We start from the raw sequence: 13872 nt of genomic DNA, 5'->3' as shown, positions 1-13872 counted from the left end.
TGTATGTGTCAAGATGTACCCAGTTTACCAAAACTGGCAAGAGAAGCCACCAGTCCTGGAGGACTAGCTCTACGAAGGTAGGTGGATGGCGAGTGGGGGATCACAGTGAAGGTGTTTGCTGTCCCCCCTTTTCAGTCTGGCAGTAAAGCATGAGCAAGAGATGCTTGTCTTTTCATACTTTGCCCAATGCCACCACCAGGAAGGCACCTTACCAGCCTTTAAAGGGACCATGTCTGTTTGTGCTGCCAAGGTTAAGCTAAAAGGTATCCTGTGATCTTTGTTGGTTCTAACCAGCTGACTTGAAAAAAAGACCGAGAAGAGGGATTGGCAAGTCACTTTTTGGCCTCCAGATATGTCCTTTAGTTGCTGCATTGCATAGCTTTCTCCATGAGTATTGATGTGCATCCCTATTCAGACAGCAGGAAGTATACAAGGGATTAGATTACCAGCCAATGTATATGGTAACTGTGTTGTAGAATGTGGCAATGTGCTTTCAGACGTGGGGATTAATGAGGGCCTCATATCCTGCATTCTGGCATACATTTTGTGGATGCAGGGCAGGTGATGCACTGATGGAGCCCTTATGTGTAAGAGAAGAGAGTCCAGTGGCCAGTGCCCCTAACCCAGCCACTCTGTAAGGAAGAGGTTAGGAGATAGTGAGGCCATGCCAGAAATATAGGAGATTGAACACTGCATAGTGTGTATAAAAGAAAAAGTGTCGCTAATACCTTTTTAATGCTGATCCTTCCTGGAAGGGACAAATGTGATTATATAGATGGAAACAATTGCTTTATTTAGGTTTTTTCATTTAGATATAAATTGTCCTTGAATGCCAGTGTTTCCCCATGCCCTGAAGCTTCCTAATGCATTGGCAGTTTGTTTTGTAACTGTAATAAATTATTTTTTTGGCTCAGGATTTCCCCATTGATTGCTATGGAACTGAAGAGAATGAGAATTTGCCAGTATAAGTAAATGAGGTGGTGTGGGACTAGAAGTATGGTTCCTTGCCCTTTTAGCACACTGACAACCAGGTCCTTACATGCTTAGAGCAGTTTTCCAGCTTTTTATTATAGGAGGCTGATGTCATGAAAGTGTCTTCACATATCCAAAAAGGGATGTGTCATGCATAGAAAAATTAGGTAATAATTGCACTGTATGGTTTGCCATGGTGGGACTCAAAATCCTTCATTCTATGCTTATTTGCATCTAATTTATCTCTCTAGAGCCTTCTTGCTCTAGTTTTGGTGTGGACTCTAAAGTGACTGACTGGGTTAGAAACTAGCTGAGTTAGAAGCAACAAAAACTGGTGATAAATGAAGTTCACTGTGAAGAGAAGAATGTTATTAGTGGTGTACTGCAGGGTTCGGTCCTTGGACTGGCTCTTTTCATCATTTTCATAAGCAATATTTTGGAAGGATTATTAGGAAAGGATTTTTGTGGATGATACGAAAATTTGCAACAGGCTAGAAAATCTGGAAGGTGAGGAAACCATGAGGAGGGATATACTGAAGCAATGGGACTGGTCTAAAGTATGGTAATTAAGTTTCATTGCAAATAAATGCAGATCCATGCATTTGGGCTGCAAAAACCCAACTGTAGATTTTAAAAGCATTGCTCATGTGAAAACGGCTGCATACATTCATATGTGGGTCGTGTGTGAGCAATATGAATTTTAAGAAGCCAGGAAGTATGCGCATACATACCTGTGCATGTCAAGAATAAGGAGGCAGAAAATGGACATTCCAGGATGGGGCCAAGACTTATATGCATAACCCCCAAATTTTGCAAGGCTGAACATGGCAACGCATGCCATGCTACCAGCTTAACTTTACTACTGGTCCTGATGAGGTGTAAGATTGGAGGGGGAGGGGAGGAGAGAGAGAGAGAAACAATCTGACACTCTATACTGTAAGAGGGGCACTTTCAATTCAGGGAGGGTTTTGGGGGGGGGGGGTGTTATATTTACACTGGTCTGCCAAGGGTGCAAGGGTCTGTAGACCCTTTGTAACACCGCCCCCTCCAAAACCCACCCTGAGTTGAAAGTGCCCCTCTTACAGAGTGTCAGATTCTCCCTCTCTCTCTCTCTCTCTCTCTCTTCCTCCCACCCTCCATGATCACTTGTATGAGTTCATATGTAAAGGCTCCACACATACACATGGTAGGGATATTTTAAATGATATGGGTGTACTTGCATGCACAATATAAAATTAAGCGTATTTTTGCTTGCGTGCCCAATAAGTGCATTTATGGGTGCACGCTCACTCCTTTTAAAATTTACCTGTAAAGGAGCAGTAAGGTATAGGAGTGAAATGTTTCTAATTATGAAACAAGTGCAGTATCTGGGGGTGATTATATCTGTTGATCTTTAGGTGGCCTAACAGGTGGATAAGGCAAAGACAAAAGCCATAAAGTTGCTTGGCTACATAGGGAGAGGCATGGTCAACAGAAAAAAAGAGAAGATATTTCACTGTTTAAGTCACTGGTTAGACATCATTTAGTATACTGTGTAAAATTCTGGAGACCGCACCTTCAAAAGAGTTCAAATCGGATGGACTTAGTTCAGAGGGTAGCTACTATAATGGTTTGTTTATGTTTATTCTGATTTAATATACTGCTAAATATAAAGATTTAGGTGGTTTACAATTAAAAAACATACATAAACAATAAAAAAATACATGGTCATTAGTTTTAATTATAAAGCATATGGGGAGAGATTTAAAGATCTAAATATGTATATCATAGAAGAAAGGCAAGATATAGGAGATATGATAAAGACATTTAAATACCTCAGTGATGTTAATGTCCAGGAGTTGGGTATTTTTCAGTGGACAGGAGGATCTGGAATGAAGGTCATGGAATGAGGGTGAAAGGGGGTAGACTCAGACAAGGTTGGCTCCACCTGCAGGGAGGAGCCCTGCAGGTGCTCACCATTGGCAGGCAGACCAGATGCAGCAGAAACCAATCAGGGCCTTCACCTAGACCAGCCCTCATTCCCCATGGGTTGAGCCTTTGGGTGCCAGGGCCAGCAGGACTTAGGTGGAGTCTCTGTTGTAGACAGAAGGGGAGGTCTGTGGGTAGCTAGGGTCATGGGTAGGTAGTGGTCAGGCATATCCAAGGTGTAGGCAATGGTTGAGGCAGGCAGCAATCAGGCATATCCGAGGTTCAGGCAATGGTCAGTGCTGGGTATCCATCTGAGGGATGAATGAAGGGAAGGATAGGTGGCGGCAGGTGGGCAAGGCAAGAACAGGCAGGCAGCAAGGATGGAGGCTGAAGATGAGTTGGGCGAAGAACTGAAGACAAGGCTAAAGACAAGCTGGATGAAGAACTGAAGACAAGGTTGGGGACAAGCGGGCTGAAGAACTGAAGACAAGGCTAGAGATAAGCTGGACAAAAAACTAAAGCCAAGGTTGGAGACAAGCTGAGTGAAGAACTGAAGACAAGGCTGGAGACAAACTGGATGAAGAACTGAAGACAATGTTGGGAAACTGAAGCAACATGCTCTTCATGAAGTAGCTGGCCCTGTTGCTGAGGTGTCGGGCAGATGTCTGGGCTGCCGACGCTCTCCCCCTGCTGTAGCGGCAGGAAGCCACAGCTGACCTTCTCTTTGTGGCTAGGCTGCCCTGGACCTTCCCTTGCGGCTGGAACCGCCGCCATCGCTCCACTTTACGGCTGGGAGCTGCCGATGCCAGTGCCGTCCTCCGCGGCTTGGAGCCACCTTCATCTTCTTCCTGCGGCCAGGAGGCTACCCTGGAGCTCCTCTTCACGGCCTGGAGGCTGCCGCTGGTGCTTCATGCGGCTGGAGCCATCTTCAGTTCTCTCTTTGCGGTAGGAGCCACCCCCAACACCTCAGGCCTGCTCTTTCTTCTCAGCATGGCTGTTGTCCCTGGTCCTGCATCCTTAGGTACAGAGCCGTGCCTCCTCTCAAGATTTAAATGGCCAATTCCTCTGGCTCCTCCTCGTGATGTCATCCTGTGTGTTCCTCTTCAGCCCTACAAAAGGGCTCAGCCTTCAGTTCCTCTTCGCCTTCGCAAGGAGTCAGTCATGGAGTCAGACTGCTTCTGGATCATCTGTTCCAGCTCTTCAGTCCAGGAGTTCCTGACGTCCAGCTCCGCTTCTTCAAGGCACTCTGTTCTTCGTGGGAATTCCCTTGTCTTCCTCTGTCATTCCTGATCCTTCGTCTACATCTTTGTTCCATGTTTGGTCTCTTGCTGGATCCTAAGTCCTTGTCTTCAGATGTCTTCGTCGTCCGACCCTCCTGATGTCTTCACCTTCAGATCTTCCTGAAGTCCTCGCCTTCTGATTTCCTGACTTTCCCGAAGTCTATCATCCTGTTGTTCTGCCTCTTGGAGCATCCTCGATGCTCTTGGTTGAGTGACCTGGGGGCCGAAGTCCAGATGTCCAGATGTCTCAGATGTCTTGTTCTCCAGTTTACTCGACACCTCCATGATGCTCTTGACTGAGTGTCCTGGGAGTTGAAGTCCAGATGTCCTGATGTTCCAGACTTCTTCATGTCAAGTTGTCTTCATCTTCAGATCCTTTTGACGTCCTCATCTTCAGATCTTTTGCTATCAAGCATTCAGACCCTTTTGGCTCCTTTGTCAAGGAAGCCTTCAGACTCTTTTGCTCCCTCGTCAGGGTAGCCTTCCTCTCGGATATCCAGGTTCCGGATTTTACCTCCTAGTGGGCTGTCCTCAGTCCAACTTCGGGATGACTTTCTGATGCTTCTTCCACACCGGGTCAGAAGTTTTGTCTTCTTTCGATTGACGTGTCAGGTGCATCGATCATGCCTGGTCCCTGAAGCTCAGTTCAGGATGGATGCTGCTATGAGTCATGGCCCGAATCCTTCATACTGAGTTTTAACTCTTCTGTCATCTTTCCACTCAGCAAGTGTCTTCATCAGTGTCCCTGATTTTCTTCTCTTCAGCCTTGCCTCATCCTTATCCAGTATCATCTGACCTTGTCTTCAAGTATCATCTGATCATTGTCTTCAGTCTTCAAGTCTTGTCTTGTTCCAGTTTCATCGTCTGCTCTCGACCTCTATCCATCCTGGTGCATTTCCCGTTCCCATACGGCAGGTCTGAAAGGGCTATGGACTGGCCGGAGGGCTATCCCAGAGATCAGCATTGCATTGTTGGGTCTCTACTGATGCATCAGGTTCAGCGGAGGTCCAAGTATCTGTTCTTCTGCCTGTCCGCATGTGCTTGGACATGTCTCACCTGCCTCAGCACTTCCACGGATCTCCTCTCTGCAGCCACGTTGTGGTCCAAGGACACGCCACTCTCCCCGGAAGCAGGATCGCTCCCTAGTGCTCCCCCAACATTAACCTGAGGTATGGCCTCCTTTGTTTATCTGCGGTTTTCTTGGCTCAGGAGGTAATTCTCTGAACCAAGCGAATGGTTTGTTACCATAATTCATGCAATTCCTGGGATGCGAGCTGAGCCATTAGCAGAGGAACTGTCAGGGATAGTGGTGGCAGAGGCAGAGGTTGTTTCCTATAAACCGGCTGGAAAGGAGAAGAGCCAGTGGTGGCTATGACATAGTGGTTATGGGGAATCTTGGACTGTATTGATGGAAGACAGCCCCTAGCCAAAGGGTAGAGGCATCTACCTCCCTATCAGATTCTTGGCTAGCAGGACTAGATGGAACTGCAAGGTTCCTTTCACTTTCACTCTGAAGTCTGATATGCAGGATCCTTATTTCCTCATCTTTGCCATTGATAAGTGATTCAAGTCTTTTCTTATTAAGATTGTTTACTTTCTACAGATTATTTTGTTCAGATTTCTCTTTTTCCAGATTTTACTCAAGTTGGTTTTCTCTTTGCAATAGTGATTTCCATTGTTCCTGTAGACCTGGGAGGGTGGAAGCCATGATCACTAAGTGAGACAATCCTTTGGGTACCAAGAAAGGTTCTGTACAACCAGGACCCCAGCTGGTGAGCTCTAAGATGGACCATTCAAACTGTGGTTGGTGTTGTTGGAATCATGGCAGGCCTAGTATAACTGGGTTCACAACTCTCAGAATAATGTGAAAGCTAATTTATTTAGTGTGAGAGGGGCCAGTATATAATATGAAGGGTACCATGGACCGGGTCACCTGACCCAGAAGGGGGTTCTCCAAAAACTGCTGAAAGTACCAGTGGTAGAGTTGTCTGGACTGTAGGGATTCGGAGGTGATTGATGAGATCCTGTACTATGAAGTTTCCCCTGGAACTGGAATCCACCAAGACTTGTATACAGAAACACATGGGATTTAGTTCCAGTATGACTGTCAGGAGAAGCTGGGGAGCCAGAGCAGTGAGGCCTAGGGTCATCTGTCCAAATGGCCTGGGCATTTTAGGTTTCCATTCTATCGGGACACTGGACCAAGAGATGGCCTCGAATCACGCAGTAATGTCAAAGGTCTTGTTACCTGCAATGAAGCTTCTCTTCAGGAGCCAAGCAACAGCGGCCTAATTGCATCAATTCTTATGGTACCAGAAAGGTCATGGCCATGGCAGTGGCAGGCATAGGCAGAGGTTGTAAGGATGGTATCCATGTGATGTTTTTGCATGCTGGGTAAGTCTCTCAGATTCTGTCTTGCAGGCAATCTATTTTGCCATAAGGTCAATGAGGTCATCCAATGAAATGGGGAGCTCCTGGGTGATGAGCTCATCCTTAATCTTCATGGAGAGGCCCTCCAGGAAGATGGCGATCAAGCTGTCTCCTTGCCAATTTAATTTGGAGACCAAGGTTCTAAGTTCCATGGTATACTCTGCTAAAGTTCGGGAACTCTGGCGAAGCTGCAGCAGTTTGGAAGTCATCGAAGTTGCCTGACCAGGCTCTTCGAAAACAGTACAAAACTGCTCCATGAATTGTTGTAAGTCAAGCAACAGAGTGGTCCCCTCGCTTCCAGAGGAGAGATACCCATGCTAGTGCTGTTCCATCAAGCAGGGAGAGGATGGTACTGGTTTTTGCCTGATCATCAAGAAATAGTGGAGCCTGTAATTGGAAATGCGAACTGCACTGTTTCAAGAATCCCCAACAGAGCTTAGGGTCCCGGCATAGCGTGGGTGGTCCCAGCAGTTGAGGGCAAGCCGACTGGATGCTGGAGAAATTAGCGGCACCACTACAGGAGTAGAGGGTGCAGTAGGTGTGGACAGGAGTCCAGTCATGTGGTAAGAAGGTCTATAGCTGTGACCAAGAGTTCCAGGGCAGCCTGTTATTCCTGTAGCTTGCGAGTTAGGCCAGGGATAACCTATAGAGTGGTCAAGTCCACCAAGTCCATGACCTCAGCAACCCGTTGTTTGTGTGGACCCTTGAGCCGAGGCAAGGTTGGCTCCAACTACAGGGAGGAGTCCTGCAGGTCCTCACTGGGCATAGCAGAGACCCATCAGGGCCTTCATCTCTACCAGCCCTCATTCCCCACGGGTTGAGCCTTTGGGTGCCAGGACTGGCAGAACTTATGTGAGGTCTCTGCTGTAGATAGAAGGGGAGGTCTATGGGTAGCTAGGGTCATGGGTAGGCAGCAGTCAGATGTATCTGAGGTATAGGCAATGGTTGAGGCAGGCAGTGGTCAGGCATATCTGAGGTGCAGGCAATGATCAAGGCTGGATATCCATCTGAGGGAAGAGAGAAGGGACAGATTGGCAGAGACAGGTGGGCAAGGCAAGAACAGGCCAGCAATGAGGATGAAGGCTGAAGACAAGCTGGGCAAGGAACTGAAGACAAGACTGGGGGCAAGCTGGGCGAAGAACTGGACAAGGCTAGATTCAAGCTGGATGAAAAAATGAAGGCAAGTCTGGAGACTAGTCAGGAGACTAGCTGGATGAAAAACTGAAGAGAAGGCTGGGACACTGAAGCAACATGCTGTATGTGAAGTAGCTGGACCAGTTGGTGAGGTGTCAGGCAGACCTTTTATAGAGCAGTCTTGGTGATGTCATCTAAGGGCACATGCCCTAAGGGAGCTGTGACAGTTGTGTCGGGGAGGCAATCGGTGGCATCCTACCATGTGTGTTGGCGGCATCCTCCTGTAAGATGTGCGGACTGCTTCCCGCCGCTTTCCAGCATTGACTTGGCCGGATTGGGCCAGGAGGTGAGTACAGCGATCCAAGGGGGCAGCCCATGGACCACCAAACATAACACTCAGGAGTAATCTAAACATATGTTTCTTTACATAGAGGGAAATGGATGCAAGGAACAACCTCTCAGCAGAGTTGGTGGAGGCAAGGGCAGTATCTGAATTCAAGAACGCATGGGATAAGCACAAGGTATTTCTGAGGGAGTGGTAGGGGTTGTAGAGCTGAGTAGTTGGTGTAGATGGACAGACAAGATAGTCTCTATGGTCTTTTTCGGTCACCATGTTTCTATGTTAAATATTTTCATTGCCAGCCAACTCAATTAGCTATTTATTTTCTTCTCCATTCTAGCCTCAAAATAGGTGAATTGATACCATTTTTTCATTTTGGGTTTTATTTCTTTCCTGTGAAGATATTAATGCTTCTACTTATTCACTCCCAGTATGATGAATCTAAATAGATTGGGGTGATGGTATGCTGATCCTTCTCAGAACTACCGTACATGCAAACTTCATACAGTAAAGCATGGTTATAATGTAGACTACTGATGAGTCAACATAAGAAAAGGGACCTTTTAATGCTACCAATGTGGCCATAATACCATAATGAAATATGTGCACTTTATATTGCAAACAGCTATACAGAAAATAAAAGAAAGAAAACCTCTTAGATCAAATAGGAAAAGAAATCTAGGAATAAGACTAAAGGAAGCTATAACAGAGGCATGAGAAATGCAAGTTGATACTTTAAAGTATCCAGTTAGTTCTGCTGTAGGGATCCATTGGGGACACTAATGATTAAGCAAGAACAGCTGTAGCTTTCACCTGAACAATAAAGACCACACCCACAAGCACATAGCAACAAACAACATATCACAGGAGAATAAGCAATGTGTGCCAAAAGAGCCTGATCACAAAGAATGCATTGGTTGTACTCTAAAGCAAAATGTTTTCTCTTGAATCTACCTCTTAAAGTAATAGATTTATGAATTCAGTAACTTGAAGGGCCTGACCCACTAAGATTTTTCTCCCATTCTGTGTTTCTGAGGAAAAAATCTTCATGAATTAGGCCTTAATTGTTCCAACGTATTTGTTTACCCCTTGCACTTTCTCTCACCCAGATCTCCTCCTCCTCATCAGGTCCTAATGACACTGGCAGTCTGTCAAGTATGGTCCACCCAGTAGATATATTTATACAGAACCTGATAATTTGGCTGGTATTTGACACCGTTTGAATTCCAGGTATTTGATATCTGGTAATTATTTACATCCTGCCCAAGTCACTGTGACATCTCTTAGTGACAGAAGGCTGAACAGCAGCAGTAGCAGACAGCAGCTTCTCTAAGCAGAATAAGGGCTCAAGTCTGAGGGCAGTAACAAAGGTTGGGCAGACACCCAAGGTTCAAAGCCCCTTGGGAATGGAAACATTGCTAAAATGCAAGTGTGAGCCAGCAGTAGATGAAAAGTCAGTAAAAGTGTTGCTTTCCTTCTCCTATCTAGGTTGTGGGGGGTGGGGAAGAGGGAAAAGGGGATTGGAGATTGGAGATCTAGGATTGAAAGTATGCACCTAAACGGTTTCTCCCACCTTATAACACCTATTTCTAGTGCGTTTTCAAAAACCCATTTATGTGCCTAAAACCAGGTTTTGTGCATGTAAATCCTTTTGAAAATGCAGCCCTAAATATTTGGTTATGACTGTCAAATTCTCTCTGATATGCTTTTACACCTCAAGGAAAAGGATCATAGCATGTACAGGCATGACCATGAGAATAGGTTCTTGCTCATTGCTTTTTTATGGGCAAAACTGGAGCAATTTCTTTCCCTAGAGGAAATCTTTTGATGCATCTATCTCTGTATACCACATGCTTTTTGGGGGATGGTTGGATACCCAACCATTGCACTATTTATTTCATTTATAGAAAGATAATCAGAGCATAAAATTGCTCTTATATAGTCCCACATGGACCTAAATAGACCCAGCATTATTGGATTTAACTTTCTTGTGCTTCCTTCTCCCACCAAATAGAAGTTTGGCTTTGTCATTTTGTTTTCCTCTCGACGTTTCCTGAGCCTCGTGTTATCTTCATGATGGCATGGTGCACTTGGGGGCACCCTATTACTATGGTGGCAGGTCTGTTGTCTCTGTGCCCTCTTTATCATCCATTTGCAAGTCTTCCAAGACCCAGTAGTGGGCCAAACCATATAGTTTCGGAACATCTGCTACTACAGCCAACGTATAAGTTACCTGGAGCAAATCTAGTTTGCAGGTACTCTCAGCTTGTCAGCAACTCAGAGGAAGAGAATCATAGGATACGATTTCTAGCTACTTCCTCGTTTAAAATAAATTTTTTTTGACAAGTAGTAAAATAATGATTATGTATTCACGGCTGTTTTAAAAAAAGAATACAATTACAGATTTTTGTAAAATCCATATCTTATAAAGTAATGTGATAAGAATGCCATTCTTACCAATAGAAAGCTCAAAGCTAAAAAAACAAAAAGTGATAAAGAAGAAAAGCACAAGAACAGCATAACTAATAGAAGTGTCAGTATCAAGCCACTATTCTGTATATATGGAAAGACAGAAGATCAAGTACCAAGAAAAGGTGGCAGAAACATATATATTTCCAACTGTGTTGGGCACCACCGGCCTGATTAAAAAGAACTTCCAAGCACATCTTGCTTTGTTGCCTGTTTGTATTACCCCCAATGAGTTCCAGAAGGAAGTTCTTGCTGTCACCAGGCAAGTGTTAAGAAGAGTTCTAGCAGTAAATTTGAGAGCCTGAGATCATTCCCAACATAATCTGGATTCCAAGTGAGGTTCATTCCTGTCATGTCATGGCAAAACAAACCTATTGGAAAATAGTATACCAAGAGAATCAAATATGTATAAGAAGCAAAATATTGCAGATTATGTTGTTTATTGTAATATTGAACAGATAGAAAAACACACACGAGAGGAAAGAAATATACAAGAACAATTGGGGTTCATAACTTTATTGGCCATCCTACATTACCTTGTATTATGTTTGCTGATTGAGGCAGGCTACCACGACTGGCTGTTCTTATTCATAGGCCCGGGATGCTGCCAATGCCACCATCTCACTTCCGCAACTCTTCTTAGGTGCACATGCACAGTGTGCACTGAAACTAATAGGTCCCGTGGTAGGAACTGCAGTTCCAGCATGCATTGATGATGTCAGTACGGTGGGGCATTTAAATTCCAGTGCATTCCATGCAGACTCCTCAGCAATGGGTCTCCTGCCTTGAATGCAGTGCATATTGCCTCAGTGTTCCCGTCTCCTCACCTTGCTTTGCTGTGTCTAATCTGCCCTGCCTCATTGCATTCAGCCTGCTTTGCCTCGTCTGTCCAGCCTGCCTTGTCTTGTCTCTTCAGCTTTCCCTGCCTTGCATCTGAGCCTATTTCGTCTCAGCTAGTCTCCCTTATCTCGTCAGTCCTTCTTTCTTTGCTCCTACTTTCATGTCGGACTGACTACCTGGATATGACCTCTGCCTGAACCTTGACTACGTTCTGCATGCTGCTGCTACTAACCCTTGTTGGGACCTCAACTACTCTTGCTTGCTGCCTGCCACTAACCCTTGCCTAGACCTGAACTCTCCATTTCCTGATCCTCTGCCAGCCCCCGGAAACCAAGGGCTCAACCTATGGGGAAATGTGCTGTAAAGGTGAAGCTCCTGATCAATCTCGTCCCAGGGTGCATCTGCCAGCTCTATGTGTGGGTCTAGAGGGCTCGCATCCTCGGCTGGGTCAACCACACCACCGCACCAAGTGTCCACTTCTGTTACAGATTGCTGAGGCCATGAATCCAGCAGACCTGGCCACTCTGCAGGCGATTCCAGATCTGGATCAATGCATTCAGCAGCAGCAAGGCATTCTAGACCAGGTGGTTTAGGTTCCTGAGTGACTTGCAGCCCGTAAGGATGTCTTGCCTCTAGCACCAACTCTTCCAGCTCCTCCTCAGTAGTTCCACCACAGCCTGTGCCAGTCTCTCATTCAAGGCCCTTTCCGCAACTGCCACTTCCCCCACATTATAACGGGGATCCTAAAGAATGCAGGGGATTTGTGAACCAGTGTCACATGCATTTTGAACTTCAGTCAGCCCTGTTCCCCACGGACTGAACCAAGGTGACGTACATCTTGTTCTTGCTGAGTGGTAAAGTCCTAACCTGGTTCTTCCCACTGTGGGAGTGAGAGGACCCTATCCTCCAGGACTGGCAGGAGTTCCTCCATCAGTTTCACCTCATTTTCGAGGATCCAGGTCATGCTTCTTTTATGGCGACAGAGCTTTCTTGAATCTGGCAAGGAACACATACTGTCAGAGAGTATGCAATCCAGTTCTGCACCCTCACCTCAGAACTCCACTGGGGAGAGGCTAGCCTAACAGCCATTTTCTGGCAAAGCCTCACCAGGCAGATTAAAAGCAAACTGGCCAGTTGTGATGTCCCGGCCACCTTGAATGCCGTACTCACTCTGGCCAACCTAGTAGGCCACAGATTCCAGGAGCAGCCATATCCAGCTAGCTTCCTGCTTCCAGTACCCTCCTATGCCTCTGCCCATACAGGAGGTGAAACTAGCTGAAAAACCCATACAAGTGGGTTGGGTCAAGCTTTCTCCTGAAGAAAAACAACATAGGAAGCAGCTGGGCCTATGTTTATACTGTGCAAGTCAGGAGCACTTTTCCTGTCAATGCCCTGAGAAATCCGGAAACTTTCACATCTAGGGTTGTTCGGAGAGGAAACTATAGATTGGACTCTCTCTTCTCCACAACTATTGGTTCCGGTTTACCTGTCCACTGAGCATTCTCAGATTTTCACCAAAGCCTTTCATGATTCCGGGGCAGGTAGAAATTTCATCGAGAAATTGTTAGTTCACCATTATGGCATACATACAATCTCCCTGGTGAATGCAGTCACTATCTCCACTGTTTATGGGGATCTTCTTGAACTTCTGGGCTGTCTCAAACAGGTGACCTTGCCACTTGCCTTTCAGACAGGTCTTCTGCATAAGGAGATGCTCTCATGCCACATGATACCTAAGGCAGTTAATCTCGTCATCCTGGGCCTGCACTGGCTCCAACAATATCAGCCTGTAATTGATTGGAGTGCTCTACAGTTGGCACACACGGAGACCCATGTGTATTGAAACATGTCTCTCCAGAGTCCTGCCTCCGCCCAATTTCTGGCTACTACTATGCCAGGCTTGCCACCTCCATATGCTGCTTATGCAGATATATTCAGTAAGCAGAGACCCTGCCTTCACATAGAGACTATGATTGTCCTATAGATCTCCCAGGGAAGACACTTCCACAGCACAGTTCTGAAGTCCATGGCCATGTCCCAATATATTTTTAAAAATCTGTAAAAAGGCTTTATCCTCTCCTATTCTTCTCCAGCTCGGGTGGGCTTCCTCTTTGAGGGCAAAAAGGATGGAGCTCTCAGTCCCTGTATATATTATAGGGGCCTTAATATTATCAGAAAAAGAATTGATATCCCTTGCCTCTTAGTTTGAAGTTATTTAACCACCTGTAAGAGGGGAAGATCTTCACCAAGCTGGACCTAAAGGGAGCATATAATCTCATATGCAGTTATGAAGGGGATGAATGGAAGATAGCCTTCAATATGAAAGATGGCTACTATGAATATGTAATCGTGCCTTTCAGGCTTTGTAACACCCCCATGGTATTTCAGAACATGGTAAATGAAATCTTCTGACTTCTCCTGTACTCCCACATAGTAGTCTACCTTGACGATATTCTCATATACTCCTGATCACTGAGTCAACACTGGAAGTATGTCAAA

Source organism: Rhinatrema bivittatum, chromosome 1 (genome assembly GCF_901001135.1).
Source record: "Rhinatrema bivittatum chromosome 1, aRhiBiv1.1, whole genome shotgun sequence".
Lineage (NCBI taxonomy): Eukaryota > Metazoa > Chordata > Amphibia > Gymnophiona > Rhinatrematidae > Rhinatrema > Rhinatrema bivittatum.
Note: the sequence above shows the minus strand (reverse complement) of the source record.